The sequence below is a fragment of the Alexandromys fortis genome, unplaced genomic scaffold (assembly GCF_014885135.2).
Source record: "Alexandromys fortis isolate MF-2015 unplaced genomic scaffold, M_Fortis_MF-2015_v1.1 scaffold_106, whole genome shotgun sequence".
Classification (NCBI taxonomy): Eukaryota; Metazoa; Chordata; class Mammalia; order Rodentia; family Cricetidae; genus Alexandromys; species Alexandromys fortis.
The window spans coordinates 4,435,116-4,454,219 of record NW_026067980.1 but is presented as its reverse complement, the minus strand read 5'-3'; positions in this window follow the sequence as shown (position 1 = coordinate 4,454,219).

Here is a 19,104-nt window from a genome sequence, read left to right as displayed (position 1 = left end):
TTTTCGCTACCAAGGTCGCTCTGGTCCTCCCACTGTGTTGGACTCTTAGAGTATTGAAGTAGGGGCTGGGAATTGGCTAAGTAAGCATGGGGACCTGAGTTCAGATGGCCAACAACCATGTGAGAAAAAAAAAACCCACCCGTGAGTTATGGCACTTACCTTAACCCCAGCACTGGGAAGCAGAAGGAGGCTCTGAGGACTTGCTGCCCACAGCTCTAGCCATCTGTGACTTCTGCATCTGGTGAGAGGCCCTGCCTCAAAAACTAAAATGGAGAATAATGGGGAGGAAGACACCTGAGGGCTATCCATGGTCTCCACACAGGTTCATGCACACCTACATGAACATACACACACACCACATGTGTAGGGTACAGAGATAAATGGTTGACTCTCTACCTTAGAATGTTCTGGGGGCAATGCAAAAGACACAGTACCAATATGATTAAAAAAAAAATCCTAGTTTTTAGGAGCAAAATAGTTTGATCAACAGCTTCTGTTGCTTGTCTGAGCTGTCCCTTTTGGATGGAAGTTACCTCCAGTCCCATCTTCCTGTTAGATTATGGGAGCATCTTTGACAGAAACAGCCAGTGTGAGAGGACTAGACCCCTGTCCAAGTGCAGGCTGGTTTAAGGTGACGCCTGTCACAACATTGTAACTTCCTCTAGGAAGACTCCCGGACACAGACCTTGGTGAGTCCTGTACCTTAGCCATGAGGTGGTTATGTCTTAGCAGCTGTAGGAGGAAAGATGAGCATTTATCTGCTAGTGCTTTTCTTTTCTCTTCTTTCGCATGGATGGACTCTTTACACACAGAAGAAAAGAATAGAAGTTTCATGAATATAAATCAGTGCACAAGTGAAGATTGTGGTGCTTACCTGTAACCACCATGCGTGGAATGCCTGTGAGCTCAAGGCAGCTCTGGGCTCCATAATCTAAACAAACACACACATACATATATTCCTGGGCACTCTCAGCCCTACAGGTGAGAACTCAGAGTTCATAACTCCTCAGTGAGGGTGAAAGACTCATTCTCTTCCTTGCTGGGCATAGAGTCTCCTGCTCAAGGTTCAATAAAAACAGGAAGTGAGTGCTAGAATGCAAGCATCTAGTTTACACAATGAAAAGAACAGCTCATAGTAAAGCTACATTTCATTCCGCCATGACTCCCAAAGAAGACCATAGCTCAGTACAAAAGCATGAGACTGGCAAGCCAGGCAGCTGTTGCTCAGTCACTACCGTGTAGCTTTTTTGCTTTTTTCCTTTTTTTTCTTTTTCTCTTTACTTTTTTTCCTTCCTTCCTTCCTTCCCTTCTTCCTTCCTTCCTTCCTTCCTTCCTTTCTTTCTTTCTTTCTTTCTTTCTTTCTTTCTTTCTTTCTTTCTTTCTAACTTACTTTGGGAAACATATACCACATATGAAGGTAGCCATTGTCTGGTCAGAGCCCACCGGAACACTGTAACTCCTAGCCACCAGCCATGAAGTCTGAGGGAGAAACCCCAAGCAGTGTTAGGCCTGTGCTTGGGGTGGGGCATCTTCTTACTTGCTGATTAGTGCCTCAAGATATCTACCTGCCCTGAGAGGGACTGTATCAAGTGACTGACTTGAGAATGAGAGCTACAGGAGAAATTGTTGCCATGTGCCCTAACGTTGCAACCTTTCCTATAGTTCTAGACAGAAAAGAACCTTCCATCTGAGTCTTTTCAGATAAAGCCCAGAAAAATACAAGATTAAGATTCCCCTGTAGGCACAAGTGTAGTAATGAGGCGAGCAGGCCTGCTTTTCGTCCTGCCTGGCTCCCGCATGGCTAGCTTAGCCCTGGAAATAATTACAAAGAAACTGCATTCATTTAAATACTGCCTGGCCCATTAGTTCTAGCCTCTTATTGGCTAACTCTCACATATTAGTTTAACCCATCTCCATTAATATGTATCGCCACTTGACTGTGGCTTACTGGCATGAGTCCAACCAGCATCCATCTCAAAGAGGAGAGCCATGGCGTCTGCCACACTGCCTTCTACCCAGCATCCTGTTCTGTCTACTCCGCTTACCTAATTATCTGTCCTATCAAAAAGCCAAGGCAGTTTCTTTATTTAACCAATGAAATCAACACAAAACAGAAGACCTTCCTACATCACACAAGATTTTGAATTCTTTTAGTCCAGAAATTATTTACAAAGTTAGGATTATTTTGTAAGAATTCATCAAGCAACCTATATTCTACCTCATATAAAAGATTTGCCCTAAGAAATGTTAATACCAGTATGCACCTATTTTCACATCACAGAAGTTGGAAAACCAGGGCATTTCTTGTTTGGCCAGCACAGCATCTTAAAGCTTGAGGAATTAGGAATGAAGGCTAGGGCTGTATCTTCCTGTAGAGCAAGGGACTGATAAGCATGGGGACCCTAGGTTTAACCCTCAGTACTTAGAATACCTGAGGAATTACCCAAATTAAACAGACCACAGTGTATGTATGATTCTAGATGGGACTGTAGACCGTGTGTTGAGACAGGCATCAGAATTTAAAGAGGACCTAAGATTGGATGCTTGTGCTATATCAAGATAGCTTCCTTATTTAGGAGTTGCTCTTGTTGTAGGAGGCCGCTTGTTTGTTTCCAGCTGGCTGCTCAGTCCAGAAATAATACCACAGAAACCATATTATTTGCAAAATTGTTTGGCCAATAGCTTAAGCACATTTCTGGCTAACTCATATCTTAAATTAAACCATCTCCATTAATTTGGGTATTGCCACGAGGCTGTGGCTTATTGGGTAAAGTTCTGGCATCTGTCTTAGGTGGGGCTACATGGCTTCTCTCTGACTCCACCCTTTTTTCTCCCAGCATTCAGTTTAGTTAGTTTCTACCCCCCCCCCCCAGCTCTGTTCTACCCTATCAGGCCAAGCCAGTTTCTTTATTTACCAATGGTGTTTACAGCATACAGAGGGGAACCCCACATCATACTGTGATACAGAGATGGTCTTATTTAGGAGGAATCTATACTGGTGAATTCAGAGAGCCTTGTAGCTTGTGATTACGTGGCTGAGAGAAACTGATAATAATGGATTTGTACACTGACATAAAAGAAAAGAGTCCCAGGAGATAGTGCAGTGACATGCTAAAAAGTGGAAATGTAGATGCAGTTTTTATACTCTTCCAGCTTCTTGTAAGTTTGAAGTTGTTTCAAAATAAATTATTTTAAAAGTGTTTTTGGAAAGTGTAGTCATGGAGGGCTCAGAGTCTAGGAGGGTGGAGAAGTGTTAGAGGGGATGACCATCCCTCCATTGTCCTCACTGTCCTCTAGAAGTTGACACCTGGCCAAGCCCACCCATTGTGTTGCCTGCCAACATCTGAGTGTGCCTGAGTTTATGACTCTCTTTAGAATTCCCAATTCTACTGCATGCCAAACAAGTCAGCATCGGCCTGCCGCGTAGCTGTTTGCTTTCTCATCCCAAATTATCATTCAGACCTAGAAGTTTGTTTTATTACAAAAAAAATCATAAAAAGACCAAATGAACACTTAACACAATGCCAGTTACAATGCTAGGTCATGAACAAAATAGAGATAATAGCTATTATTAGCAGTAATATATCATAAAGAATAAGCACGTAATGAAATTACGTTGCTGGTCATTGGCTTGCTCCCAGCCATTCTTTCCCAAGAGCTGCTTGAGCTGGTCCTTGTTCGCATGCCATTTGCCACGTCAGGGTTTTCCTCAACCATGCTTAATAACCAGGTTCCAGATCTGGATATTGGGGGCTGTAAATTTCCCTGGTGACTGTTGCCAATGACAGGGAAGGAAAGACTTGTGTAATTACCACTTGTACTTCCATGAAACACATGAACTCAAGTCAAGAGCAAGGATTTGGGACAATAAAACACTGGGACTGAAACAAGCAGGGGAAAAAAATCTGCCCAACTTGTACACTAAGAAATGTGAGCTTCCTTAGTGGGGAAACGGTAGTAGGCCTGACGCTGGGGAGCTGCTTCCATCACTAGGGGCTTGTTTCCTTTCTTCCACACAGATGCCCACACTTCTGTGAGATTAGCTCTGGCTTGTTTGGCAATCAGTAGCTGCAGCGGTCGGATCAATAAATCACCAATAATTGATATTTAAACAAATTTAATAACAAAACAGACTCACAAAACCAAGGTTCCAGCGGGGTAGCCAGCGGAAACAGGAGAGCAAGCGGAAGGGGCCCGCGCAGCCTCTGCCCGCGCACTATATCAGTAAACATACGCCTGAGGGCAGCCCGCCCCCAAGGGGAGGGCTTATCCCTACAAGTAGCTACAGCCATAATCTGTGATGTGATTAGTCGATTTTAGACCACAGTTCTCTCAAGTCTAAGAAAACAGGGAAGACATCCAGGCATGTGCATGGTACCATAATTTACAATGCCCTTCACACAGCTAGTTACACGTGTTCTGTGGAAAGAGCCCAAAAGATCCTGGGTGCACTGTGACACCTCAGCCCCATGTGGAAATGCTCAAAAGAGTCCTTGCCAAGTTTCTGAATGTGGGCCCGAACCCCTGTCAGTGTTCAGTGTGTGTGTGTGTGTGTGTGTGTGTGTGTGTGTGTGGCTGAAAAAAACAAAGAAGGGTGTGATGATATTTTGTTTGTGCTGCAACAAATGAAGATTGCCTGAAGATCAGAGTGTGGAGCTAGCACACTAGTTATCCATAGAGTCCAGGCTGTGGTGGCACACGCCTTTAATCCCAACACTCAGGAGACGGAGGCAGATGGACCTCTGTGGGTCCAAGGTCACCTTATCTACAGGAGATTGAATCAGTCTAAAAGAGAAACAGAGCTCATAGCTTTGATCCCAGCACTTGGGATCCTACACCTTTAATCCCAGCACTAGGGAGGTGGAGACAGGAGTGCTATGACCGTGTGGAGAGAGGAACATAATAAGGTGGGAGGAGGCAGGAGCTCACTGCATTCAGCCTGAGGACACCATTCGGTGTGAGGATTTCATAGAGGGAAGAACTAGTGGCTGCCTGCTCTGCTTCTCTGATCTCCCAGCTTTCACCCACTAATATCTGACTCTGGTTTTTTTTTGTTTGTTTGTTTTTCATTAAGACCAGTTAGATTCACACTACAGAGGGGTGAGAAGTGATTGGGATGGAAGCAGAATTTCTGGTGACCAGTTGGAGGACGCTGGCACTTTCAGAAGCTGTGGAGGCATGGGAGACTTTTTCCAAAGGTCTGATGTGGATTCTCAAAGAGACTGAAATCCAACAGATCCAATGGTGACCACCATGAATTCTGAAACCAAACAAACAAAAAGCAATCCCCAGAGTATAGCATGTAGCTACTCCTAAAGTGAGTGTCTCCCACTGAGAGAACGAAATAGCACCTTATTTCCCACCCTGTAGGAAGGAGCTCATTGAAGTCACTTTACCCCAAGCTAGACGAAATCATTAATAGAGTGGGTGATTGTACGGTGAGTTGTAAAGATTGAAGTAGTCAGGAAAGGGGGGAAAGTCTTTCCAGGTATTTGGAGGGCCCACAGCATTACTATTGGCCATAGACCAGTTTCCTATGCTTATGCCCTTAGAAATGCTGGCCTGAAGCCCGGCTTCCTCCTGGCTCCCCTCCTCTCTTGGGTCATACGATGTCACCTACTGTCAGAACTGTACAGCCCAGAAACTAAAGAGACCTTAAAGGCTGTAGTAGCGCTCAGAACTGGAATGTTGGCGTCTACATTTTATGTAATTTAAGAAGAGTTTATATTCATCTTTTCTATCTCAACATCAGAGAAATTGCAGAACGCTTTGTGTCCTGCAGATCATCTTTAAAGAAAAGAATACCTGGGGCTGGAGAGACAGCTCTGGCAATAAAAATGCTTGCCACACAAGTGTGAAGAACTGAGTTCAGTTCCCAGCATCAAAGCCAGGTGTGGTGGGCTTGTAACTGAGGAAGCAAAGGTAAGATCTCTGAGCATCACTGCTACCTGGCCTAGACTAATCAGCTAGCCTCAGGTCCCTGTGGAAGATTTTTCTCAAACCAAAACAACAACCGCCACCAAACAAGTAACAACCAAGTGTAGCAGAAGGGCCCAGAGCAGCTTGTTTGTCCTGACTGCCCAGAACTGAAATAACCACACAGAAACTATATTAATTAAAACACTGCTTGGCCTATTAACTCTAGCTTCTTATTGGCTAACTTATATTAATTTAACCCATTTCTAGTAATTTGTATATCGCCCCGTGGCAGTGGCTTACTGGCAAAGATTCTAACAGGCATCTGTCTCAGGGGGAGGATCCATGGCATGGCATCTCTCTGACTCCGCCCTTCTTTCTCCCAGCATTCAGTTCCTTCTCCCTGCCTACCTAAGTTTTGCCCTATCAACGGACCAAGGCAGTTTCTTTATTCATTAACCAAGAAAAGCAACACACAGACAGATGGACCTCCCACACCAACCAAGGTGATCTTGAAGACAAAATAACATCCTAAGTTGACCTCTGGCCTTCACACACAACTGCATACATACCACTCACATACTTATGAACATGCTCATGCTTGCACACATGAAAATGCACCCAAGAGAAAGAACATGGCACATTTTTCCTGTAATCCCAGCACTCAAGAGACTGAAGCACAATGACCACCAGTTGAAGTCAGTATGGGCTGTCTAGAAATACCCTGTCTTGGGACTGCTTGGACCTTGAGCCTGGTACTTCAACTGGAACTTCAGATTACTGCCTTGACCAGCCCTCATCATGAAGGCTTCTTTCTGTAGGGCCCAGTAATTAATGCAGAAACCCACAACAGGACAGTGTGCAGAGAGTGAGATACTTTAAATGTCTTTATCAAACCCCTGCCATGAGGCTCAGGGATCTACGTGGCAGAGAGGGCAGAAAGAATGGAGGAGTCAGAGCTGGTGGTTGGCTCCAAGGAAACAGCATCTTCTGGACATAACAAGTTTGATAACACATATGGCTCCACAGTTACTGTGGCAGCACACAGAAGACCTACACAAGTTCAACCCTGACAAAATCCTGCCACTAAGCAGGGAAAGTGGACACAGATTCCCACCCCTAAGCAAGAAGCCCTTTGCAATTGGTAGCCACTGGGAGAGGGAAAATCAGTTATGTTTTGCTTTGTTTTGTTTTCCAGCAGAGTGTCACTGGGTATGTTAAGCACATTCTGGGACAGGCATTATGCTCAGGGGTAGGCAACCAACACAAACTAGATTCCATGATGTTTGTTCTTGTTTGTTTTGTTGGTTTGGTGTGTGTGTGTGTGTACTTTTTTTTATTTTAGTTTTTATTTTTAAAAGAGAAAGAATATGAGGTTAGGTGGATAGGGAAGAGACGATCTGAAAGGAGTTGGGGGAAAGAATATAATCAAAATGTATGTTATGAAATTCTCCAAAAGGCATAAAAAATATTTTAAATGTTTGCCATGGACTTGAGAGAGGAGAGAGAGAGAGAGAGAGAGAGAGAGAGAGAGAGAGAGAGAGAGAGAGAGAGGAGCCCCATTTCCAAAGAAAATGGTGGATGTGGCCTGGAGGGAGGAACTCACATGTGAGCTTTCTGCCTCCTGGCTTTAGTCTTCCAACACAGCTTGCAGGTGAGATAAAGCTCTGTGGATGGAGATAAAACTGATACCCTACTTGGGGTAAGGCATTATGTGGGGGAATATTTGCCTGTTTCTTTGTTTTAGTTTCAGCCAATGCTTTAGGGAAACCTGATGTCAGTTTGGATGTTGGTATTAAGGCAATCCATGGAAAGCCAGCAGGCTGCAACCGTAGAAGTCTTGATGAAAAGCCAGTCAGTTTGTGCATTCGATTGGAATTTCAGAAGATAATTGTTTCATTCCCAGGTCTGTCCCTGCTTCGCCATTTGACCTCAGACTAATTGCTTAATCTCTCTCGGCTTCAGATGTTCTACTTTGAAAGTGAGAATAATAATAACTTCCAACTACCTAGCTCATCCGGGTATTGAGTGGATTAATAGGGTCATGTTTGTAAAGTCCTGGGAAACTCTCAAGAAAGAAAATGTCGCTGTGCCTTGGCGATGCTGGGTGGTAATGTTCAAGGTGGGGAAGGGCTGAGTTCGGTGTGTTGTTGCTACAGAGGGATGTCTCTGCTCCTCAGAGCTAAGGAACAGCCCCTTCTGAAAGCCGGGTTTTCATCACCCAGAAACCTCTGGTGTGTTTGTTGGTGCAACAAGGAGGAATTGCTGTGGTAAGCCACACTTGCTCCTCTGTTTCAACAACACACAATTCCTCGGAGCTTTTCTGCCTTAGCAAATTCATAGGCTGCCTTGGGAGGTCACGCAGACTTGGACTGAGACCTGTCTCTGTCACTTCCTGGTTGGGTGACCCCAAGCTAATCACTTGATCTCTGTGTGCCTCTTTGATACCCAGCAGGAGCACTGCTAACCTGTCAGGAAACAGTACCATAGTCCTGAATGCAAGATAGTCACTGTGTCTCTCTGTTATGTGATGAGCACTGGCTGGTCCTTCCTCACCCCGTGCTCCCCTCATCAGAGCTCCTGCTCTTCAAGAACCTGGATCTCAGACAGCCACCCACTGACAGCCGCCTCGTTCTGGGAGCCCTCCAGATTTAGGAAAATGACCAATCAGAAGGAAACAATTTTGTGTTGGGGATTTGTGCAAATTCCCACAGTATATTTTTCTGTCGTGACTGATTTACCCCAATCTCTCGACTCTCCAGATACAGCACTACACTGACTAAGAACAAGATTTATGCTAAATATTACACTGAACCCTGCCAGTGGGCTTTCTTGTTTCATCCTTACAGAAGCCCTAGGAGCTGAGACCTTTATTGCTCCTCAAGATACTGCCCAGTGTGTCAGTCAACTCCCGTTGTCTTCAAGATTTAAGTCACTTGGCTATTTCTCCAGCACTATGCCTGCCTGCATGCTGCCATGCTCCCCGCCATGCTGGGCTGAACCTCTGAACTGTAAGCGAGCCCCCACAATTAAACGCTTTCTTTATAAGAATTGCTGTGATCATGGTGTCTCCTTACAGCAAGAGCAAACCCTAACTGAGACCCACTGCTAGCCGCATACCTCACCGAGTGGCATTAAAAAGCCTTATTCCGATCACCATTACTGTGTGTGCCTGGATACTCATTTTACTTCTAGCCCTGAAGAGGAGAACCCTGGTTCATCCTCTCTGCATCACCAGTATTTACGTGTGTAGTAGATAAAGAATGAGGCACCTGGAAATCAAGATCCTCCCTTGGGTGACATTCTTCATAGGTATAGATACAGATGAGAATTCTATACTGTAAAGGGACACACCTCAGGAAAGTATGGCAAGCAGAAAGAAACTGAGGAATAGTGGACCGTGTTACAACCACACAACTGGCTTAAAAGAAAAAGACAACCTAGTTCCAGCACCATGCATCCTTTGTCATGTGTATGAAAGACATATGTGACTCGGGTTCTGACTTAAACATCAATGATTGCCATCTGTAGTCATAGAGAAGGCAGCAGATGGACTTTCTTTCCTGTACTCTCCTGGGGGGATTGTCTTGGTACCAGAATCTGTCTTACCTCCCCTTCTGTTCCTCTCTTTCTGCTTCAGCTCTGAGGAAGAGGGACTCGAGTTAAAGCTCTTGCAGCTCCTTAGGTGAGCTGCTTTTTTTACTTCTTTCAGGTTGCTCTGCTCCCCTGCGATGTCAGAGTGACCAAGGCTCTTACTAATTTCAGTGGTTGGGGATCAAAGACAGTCTGTATGCAAAATGAGTGCTCCTCACAGATGAAAATGGGTGTTTCTGGAAAAAAGCGGGGGAGTTAAAGTTTTTGGTGATCTATCTGTCTGTCTGTCTATCTATCTATCTATCTATCTATCTATCTATCTATCTATCTATCTATCTATCTACCTATCTATCTATTTTGAGACAGGATTTCTCTGTAACTTTGGAACCTATCCTGGAACTAGCTCTTGTAGACCAGGCTGGCTTTGAACTCACGTATCTCAAGTATATCCCCCTGCCTCTGCCTCCCAAGTGCTGGGATTAAAGGCGTGCACCACCATGGCCATGCGGTGAGTTTAGTTTTATTACAGGGATCCAAATTTTAATCAACCAGACAGACAGACAGATACACACACAGAAAGGAAGAGAGAGACCATAGCCATAAGTTATTCTCTAACACTAGACTCTTTCTGCTATGCCCAGACTACCACTTTATCAAAACCTTCTCTTTGATGAGTAAGAAACAGTCACTGTAAAGAATCCTCCAGGGGTCAGACCCACTGTTTGGATGAATGAACATTGTTTGGAAATTTTCTAGGGTTTGCCAGTCAACAAAGGAGGACCCCAATGATGAACTTAAACTGTGAACCTCTTTGTCCCCTTTCCAGCACACCCCTCTTAGCCGTGACCTCAACCCAGCAGACATACCAATGCACGGTAGTATCCAGAGTGTGCATGCCCACTTCTGTGAGCTTTCGTCCCACCCATGCATCGTCAGCTTCCTTCTACAATTCTTTCCACCCCTGGCATCTAGTCGCTACTCAGTCATTATTGCTGGACTAAAGCGGCCAAGCCATGAGGATCTGGCCAACCCAGTCCTAACTCAACAAGGAGAGGAGCGGTATGCCATTAGAGCCTGATGGGCGAGCGGCTGCATATCTGGAGTAAGTGCTGAGTTAGCTAACACTAAATACATGAATGGAGAGAGAATGGCACACCAATGGCATCTACAGCCAGTTCTTCCCGTGGGGTTTAAGCTGCTCGGTGATTTATTTTTTTTGTATCCGTAATACAGCCCCAACAAACTGACTCGCTAAATTTATGATTTGCTTTTATGTTCTGTTGCTGGATTTTGAAATAGAGGCTGGCTTCCTATGCATTGAATCCTGTTTTTCAAATAGTCAAGAGATATTTTCAAACCTCCCTGAACGGAGTAGGCAAGACAAGGGAGGGATGGCCCTTATGTACCAGCTAATCTCTGTTATGACATATCTGCGTGAGTAAGGACTGGGGGCCATGGGGGTAGGACCATGCCCCTGGGCTGAGTAGAAGAGGCTTGTCCAGCGATGACACATGAGCGGAGCCATCGTGTTCCTGTATATACTCGGTAGATATATGTACCCGCCGGAATAGGTAAATCTAATCCTTTGCCATTTTTCATTTCACTTTCTTGAATTCTGTGGTCTTACCAAGGAGCAACTGCTTTTCTTCTGGGTGAAGTAGAGATCTTTGCTTAATTCAAAACCACTTACATTAATACATGCAGCCACACAGGGATCTTTTGCAGAGGGAATGTTAGTGATGCTTTTCAAAGTCAATGAATCGTCACTTGACCTTAGTGGATACAAAGAGATCACTGCATTGGGGATTAAACTAAGTGGGAAAAAAAACAGCTTTAGCTCAAAATTAAATTGTTTATTGATATATATTTGGGAAGTCATAACAGAGTCTCATTTTTGGACACGACAATGTCAAAGTATACAAAATTAAAATGACTCAGAATTCATTCTGCTACTTAGAATTATGTGACATTCCTTCAAAGTAGGCTGGAAATATTCATATAAACTAAAAATGCTATTAAAATAACTCCACCTAAAATTCAATTAAATATGAACTTGATGTAATAAATCATCATTTTAAAACAGGACAAGTTTTAAAATATAGTCTACTTCCTGGATATTTTGCATAATGTTGGGAGTCAAGAAGACCAAATATTTGACCCAAATGTTGCTAGTGTGTGGCCCTCTTTTTACATTTTTTTCTACAATGGACTTGGTTCTAAAAATTAAAGGTCGGGACTAGAAAGATGCTCATTCCAACATGAGGAGCCAAGTTCAATCTCCAAAACCCATTAAAAGCCCAGCCACTATGCATCTGGAATCCTAATGGATCCCAGGGCTCACTGGTCCACCAGTCAGACTAGCTGAGGTTTAATGAGAGACCCTTTCTCAAAAAATAATGTGAAGATTGAGGAAGACGGCTGTCATTTTTGGCTTCTGCATGATTGGACCCATTTTCACACACACACGTACTACAACGATAAACACATTTTAGATGTGGGCCAGTCAGGCGGCTCAGTGGTAAGAACATCTGCTGTGCTTGATGAGAAGCTGGGTTCAGTTCCCAGTACCCACATCAGGCAGCTCCCAGCTGCCTAGAACTGTAGTTCCAGGGGATCTGATTCCCTCTGGCCTCCCCAGGTACCGCTACAGGACAGCAAGCACAGACTCATGCAGGTACACATAAACACATTTTTTAAAAAATGGGCTTTTCCAAAAGCTTGAATGAAAATTGGTATGACCAGTATAGACAGTACAGACAAGGATATTTCTGAAAAAAAAAAAAAACTAATAGAACAAGCTATCACGTTGTCTCAGTTACTTTTCTATGGCTGTGAAGAGACACTGTGACTGAAGTATCTTACAGAAGACCAGGTTTATCGGACTTACAGTTTCAGAGAGTGAAACCATGGCCCATGACAGGGCCCATGACAGCAAGCAGATAGGCATGGTGCTGGAGCAGTAGCAGTAAGCTTCTATTCTGATCTGTACGCAGTAGGCAGAGAGTGCTAACTGGGAACGGTGTGGGCTTCTGAAACCTCAACCACACCCCACACCACCGTGAAACACCTCTTCCGACAAGGTCACACATCCTAAACCTTCCCAAACAGTTCCATCAACTGAGATTCAAGTGCTTACATTTATGAGTCGGTGGGGGTCATTCCCATTCAAACCGCCACACATGTGACTTAGTAAACACTACACACGTGCATCCACACACACACGCCACACACACACACACACATCAAAATTAGTAACTGGAAGAAATATCTGAGCTCTTATGTTCAGAGCAGCAAAAAGTATTCAAGATACAGAATTAGTCTAAGTAGTCATCAGTAAAAGGGCTAGGGATGTTCCCCAAAGATATAGCACTTGCTTAGTATGTGTGAGGCTCTGAGCCTATTTCCTAGTACTGTAAAATAAGAAAGAAAGAGAGAAAAGAAAGAAAGAGAAAGATAAAAAAGAAAGAAAGAGAGGAAGGAAGAAAGAGTGAATGAAAGGGTGCATACGTGCATATGGAATACCTTTCTGTCCTTATAAACATTGCCATTTAGCACAGGATGAACCTAGAGGATGTCAGTCAGCCACAAAAGACAAGTAGCACATGACCTTACTTACATGCATATTGTTTTTGTAAAAAAAAAAAATCAGATTTCTAGAAGTACTGTGGAGAATAATGATCTTATAATTTGGCTCCAAAGGTTCATGAGTTGAAGACATGATCTCCAGTGCAACAGTGTTCAGAGGTGACTGGACCTATCAGAGCTCTGACCACACCAACGTATTACTCTGTCATGGGCACAGCGAAATGGACCATAGGAAGTAATAGAAACTATAAGAAGTGAGGCCCTATCGGAGGAAGTAGGTCATTGATAGCCTGCCTGTTAGTAGTACATCTTGTCCTAGCCACCTGTGGTGGTTGAAAGAAAATGAACCCCAAAGGGAGTGGCACTATTAGGAGGTGTGACTTTGTTGGAGTAGGTGTGGCTTTGTTGAAGGAAATGTGTCACTGTAGGAGTGGGATTCCAGGTCTCCTATGCTGAAGCCATGCCTAGTGTCAATCACTTTCTGTTGTCTGAGGACCAAGGTGTAACACTTTCAGCTCCAGCACCAAGTCTGCCTGTGTGCTGATATGCCCTTCCATGATGATAATGGACTAAACCTCTGAATCTGTAAGCCACCCCAGTTAAATGTTTTCCTTCATAAGAGTTGCCATGGTCATGGTGTCTCCTCACAGCCCTGGAAACCTAAGATCCCACCCTCTCCACCAGCAGCTGTGATGTGAGCCACTTTACCTTGCCACTTCCTCCCTCTGATGGCCTTCTTCCACTCCACCTCAGGCCTAAAGCAAAAGACCCACCCGACTAAGTATGGCGACCCCTGAAACTGTGAACCGAAGTGCACCCTCCTCCTTAGTTTTCAGACAGTTTGTCTTAACAATGAAAAGTTGGCCAACTTACCAGGCTTGAGGAGAAAGAGTCGCCTGGGGACATGTCAATCAAAAGATACAAAATTCTATTATACTAGGGAAAAAATTCAAAAGATACACCGTATAACATGTCAGTTATAGTTAATAATGTATTTTATGCTTTAAAATTGCTGAGAACAGATTGTTTTAGAGGCTTAAGCTGAGGGTGTAGCATGGTGGAGAACACCCAGCTAGCATGAGTAGAGCCCTGGGTTAGATCCCCAAAAGACTCAAAGGAAAACAATGATGTTTCCTGCACAGGAGAGAATGATCTCTCTGTACCTGCTATGTAGCTTGACTTAGCCATAACATACACACACCACAACATGTATGCACTGCAACTGTGTACAATTTCTATTTGTCAATTCGAAATAAATAAAATTTAAGTCTAATATTTAGAGATTACGTCTCAGGGACGGGACTGGTGAGGAGAGACATTCCTGTTCATCAGCACTGGCAAATGCCTGTCTCCCAGGCTGAATCTGTTTCAGAGCCTGGTTTAGCATTCACTTCAGCTTGTCTCCAAGACACCTTGACAGGTAAGATGGACCATTGCTTCCTCTGGGGAAGGGACGAATTTGACCTGCATGAAAATCTAGTTAGAACCAGACCGACACAGCCGCAGCTGTTTCCCAAAGAGTTCTGATGCTCCTGCCAGCTGGTGTCATGGCATGGTCAAGTCAGAAAAAAAATGTGAAATAAAGTCCATGTATCTCGATTTTTCTTCTCAAGAGGGAGCTTAACTAAATGGTAGAGCAACCGCTAATACCTACCCAGAAGTGGCTATGTATTAGGTTTTGGGGGGAATGAACAGAATTTCTGAAAAAAGCTCGCCCCGACTTTCAAAGCCTCATGGCACAGATTTCGACATACAACACCCACAACAGGCTAACAACAAAATAGAACAAAACAAAAACCCAGCCTTCCGTTCTCTCTCTCTAAGAAATCTAGTGGAGAAAAGGACCACCCTCTGCCTGGATATGGTCAGTCTGTGCTTTCCTCAACTCAGCTGGTGACTTCTTGGTGGCCCCCAGCGAATAAGAAGCAGGTTGCTTTCAGGGGCCTCCCGGACACAGCCACGGTGTTTGCCTTTCGGAAGCAAATGCCAACTCAGAGGACAGACCCAGAGGTCAAGGTGATGAGACGAGCAAGTGGGATAGCACATATCTGTAGAGAAAACTTATTTCTCTTAGCGGACTCTTTGCACTTCAGGGAAAGAGGTTGAGGGGAAAGCGGGAAAACATTTAGGGTTTCTGGAGCTCAGAGGGCTATCTTTGTCCTTATAAGGTAGATGACCTGTAGCAGTTATGTCTTTGTCACTCAGGCCAACAGCATGGGAAGAACAGCCCCTTCATTCATATTTCAGAGCGTGTTCACCAGGGCAGTCATGGGGAATCACAGCCTTGAGCAAGACAGAGACCCCTGCCCTCCTGCATTTTACATTCTAGTGCAGGCAAATGGAAAACAGGCGAATATGCATGTAAATTAAATAAGGTTCTTTGTGATCCGGAGGGAGGGAGAAACCCATCCCCAGAGCAGAGACAGGGATGGGAAGTCGTGAAGACAGAGACGACAGAGACTGCTTCAGATCAATAGGTCGTGGAGGAGGTGACCCCAAGAGAGTGAGGAAATCCAAATAGGAAGCCACGGTATCTCATGCACGTGGAAGAGCAGACACAAAGGGGACACCCAGAGGAGACTTGTGACCTAGTAAACTTGTTTAGAGCTGATCCATAAGGTCTGGGGAGGCCCTGAGGAACTTTAAACAAGATAGAGACAGGGCCTGAGCTGCAGGATGAGAGCAAGCACCCCAACCCCGCCCCCTCCCCCGCACCGCCAGGGTCACTTGCTGTTTCCAGAAAGCCAGGAAGAAAGGTAAGAACTCAGGGGTTGGATGGGGGAGGGGACTGCTGGATCTGGGTGTGTAAAGGGAAAGGGAGTCCTGGCTTTCAAGTCAGCTAATTCCTGGTAGAACAAAGCTCTGACACGGCCATAAAACTCAGCTGGCATGGGGGTGTGTGGTGGTTCTGGGGTGGCCGATCTGGTGTCGCCTGCAGTGAAGCGTGAATCAGAAGTTCCAAATCCTGCCCCTAAAAACGTGGGCTTTGGGGAATCTGTGACTTCCTTTGGCTTTCCCCTTTCTTCCTTCTCAGCTACTATGATCTACTTCCCGAAGAGAGGACAAAATAAGGCGATAAGTATGAGCTGAGGCAGGACTGGCATCTGGCAGTGAGAGCTGGGTAAGTGTTCCCGATGGAATTATCACTCAGTGCCCACCAGTATCCCAGCACCTCTGCACTGGCCCTAGAGATGCCCCCCACCATGTAGCCGGACACAAGATGCTGAAATGCCTGCCACATCCTACTCCACCTTCCTCAGGATGTCACCCAGCCACCATGGTGGTGCGAACTCAGAGCATCTGCCATGCACCAGCAGTCACCATTGGCAGAGTGGGACAGAGGTAGACTGTGGCCTTCTGTACAGTCGCAAGTGGTCGGACCCACCTCAGTCCTGTTCCTTACTGTTCCTCTTTACACGTGAGGACACCGAGACTCACAGGGACATGCGGCCACTGTTGGCCAACCAAAACCAGAACAGAAAAGTCACACTTTTTTCTTTCTGTCCCTGCTGTCCCCTAGGAACCAACAAGCCATTCAAGAACAAACGAGCCATTCAAGGCCAGGGGAAAGTACCACAAGTAGAAGAAGGGGCTTCTGGAGAGGGCAGGTCCGGGGCATAGAGAATGTGTTCTTTTTGTTTGTTTGTTTGCTTTGTGAAATATGGTGTGTGTAGAGCTCTGGCTGTCCTGGAACTCTGTAGACCAGGTTGGTAACAAACAGAGATTCTCCTGCCTCTTCCTCTGCATCTGAGCGCTGGGATGAGATATGTGTCCCTCCATGGCCACCAAGCCTGGCTGGGCTGGAGATTCTTAAGACATGTCCTTGAGTCTGCCCAGAAACCCAAATGGCCTCTAACCTCAAGGGAGCCTTTGTCCCTCACAGGCCAGTGGCCAGTGGCAGCAGTATGTGAGGGATTACTTTGACTGTGGCCATGTGGTGCTGAGGAATCCTCCTGGCTCCTTCCGGCCTCTTTGTCCCCTCACACAGCCCTCCTGCTCTTGACTCTGAAGCAAAGAGGTGAACATCTTGGGGCCCTTTATTAGTTTATTTCAGAAGATGGAGCCTGTTTGTCCCTGGGGCCCAGCCCTCTTTTATGGCCTCAAGGCCCTCTTGACAAATTCTAGGGACTGGAGAGAAAACCCGCTTTCTACATCTACAGCAGATCATTAAAACACCCGCCATAAACCCAGGGCCATAAAACATTATTTGCCAGGCATAAAAGGAGGGTAGATTTTCCCAGAATGACAACCCAGGTCCTGCTTTCTCCTGCTGGGAAAGGCGGCACACGGATGCCGTCCTTCATAATTCCTTATCTTGCAACTGTGCTTCAGGAAAGGACCCTGTTGGGAAAGCAGCCAGAAAATATTGATTTATTTGTTCCACGGAGTCCAAAGCATGTTTAATGAGAGAAGCATGGTGATGCCCTGCCAGCATGTCTTCAGATGACTTAATCTGAGAACACACGCCCGGTGCAGGCATCGTTTGCCAAGAGATGCAGGACTTCCACACAGGCTTTCTTTCCAGAACCTTCCCAGGTCTCCACAGGTCTTCCCAGGCATTGATTTCTCCAGGTTCTATCTGTTTCCCAGTAACACTAACCAACAGCACCCACCGGGAAACTGGTTCTTAGGAGATCCAGCTTTCTACCCTAGGGCTCACAGGGGATTTCTGTTTTTTTTAGGCTCCATGTCTGAAGGATGCAGCTAAGGTCCTGTGTACTTGGAGCTCAATGTCCCAGTGACAGCTCTCTGTGCGACCATTGAGTCACCAGCTAAGAAACTCTCATCCCTTTATCTGAAGTCATTGGGACCAGATAGGCTTGCTGGAAACCTGGCCAATTTTTTTCTTGAGCAATAAAATATAGTATATAACTCAAATAGCATGGGTGATGTCTGGGGAAATAGCCAATAATCAAATGTGTTGTGTTTCTTCGGCGAAAAGTATGAACATTCTCTGGCAGTGAAGTAAGGAATAGCTAGAAATGGTCCGGTCAAAATTTGTATGCCACAAAGACGGTTTGAAAACCTCAGCTTCTCAGAGCTGATTTTTATTTTTTTCTGAAAGTCATTGTCTAGCAGCAAGTCCTTTTGGTGCATCCTTCCCGCCCACTAAGTGTCAAAGCCATCCTAGCCATTCTAAGTGCCCTTCGAGTGTACCATCAAATTTCTGGCTGGTTTTGTTTTTATGTGTGTGTGTTTCTCTTTCTGTGTGTGTGTGTGTGTGTGTAGGTATGCCTGTGTGTCTCTGTGTACATCTTGGAAGCTATGGGGGTGCTTAGAAGTCTTATGAGCAACAAGAAAGTAGCAGAGGAGGAACTGGGACTCCAGATTTGGTCTTCCACGAGAGGATCAAGGCACGAAGCACTGAGGCTGAATCTAACTCACAAAGGCAACTGTAGAGAATCAAGCAATTACCCAGGTAACTCAAACAATAGCTAAGTAAAATAAAGAAAATGCTCAGGGCTGGGAAGCCCGTGTTTTTGCTTTGACCCTGTTCATTTATGTAGCCTGTGTCTGGAAATCAGGGCACTTGGGTGCCAGGTGGCTTCAGTGCCCTTTGGGAAGCTCTGTTCAGAGTTCATAGCTACTCTCTGCTTGTTCTCAGCAGCCGCTGGAGAGTTATATCCTGGAGATGTGCTACCCCAGGGCAGAGCTGGGGACACCTGGGCTGGGGGAGGGGGGCATGGGAATATCTTTGCAGCTGCTACAGAGTGGAACTGCTGGAAGGGGAGTGAAGGGAGGAGCTGGCGCCTGGAAGCAATTCTCCTGATGTAAAAATCCCCCATTTTTATTCCTTTTCCTCAAGTGTGCAAAATCTAAAGCTACATGAAAAAAAAATTGCAAAATGCCTGCAGATCAATAAGGAGTGAAAGCTTAGAAAGGGTTGGAGGAAAGGAAATCCAAGAGGTGAGGGGAGTTTTCAGATCCTCTGGCTTTCCTTAGGGTTTTCAAGCATCCTTAGCAAAAGAAAGCCAGTAAGGGGCTGGGGGCGGAGCACATCCCTCCATC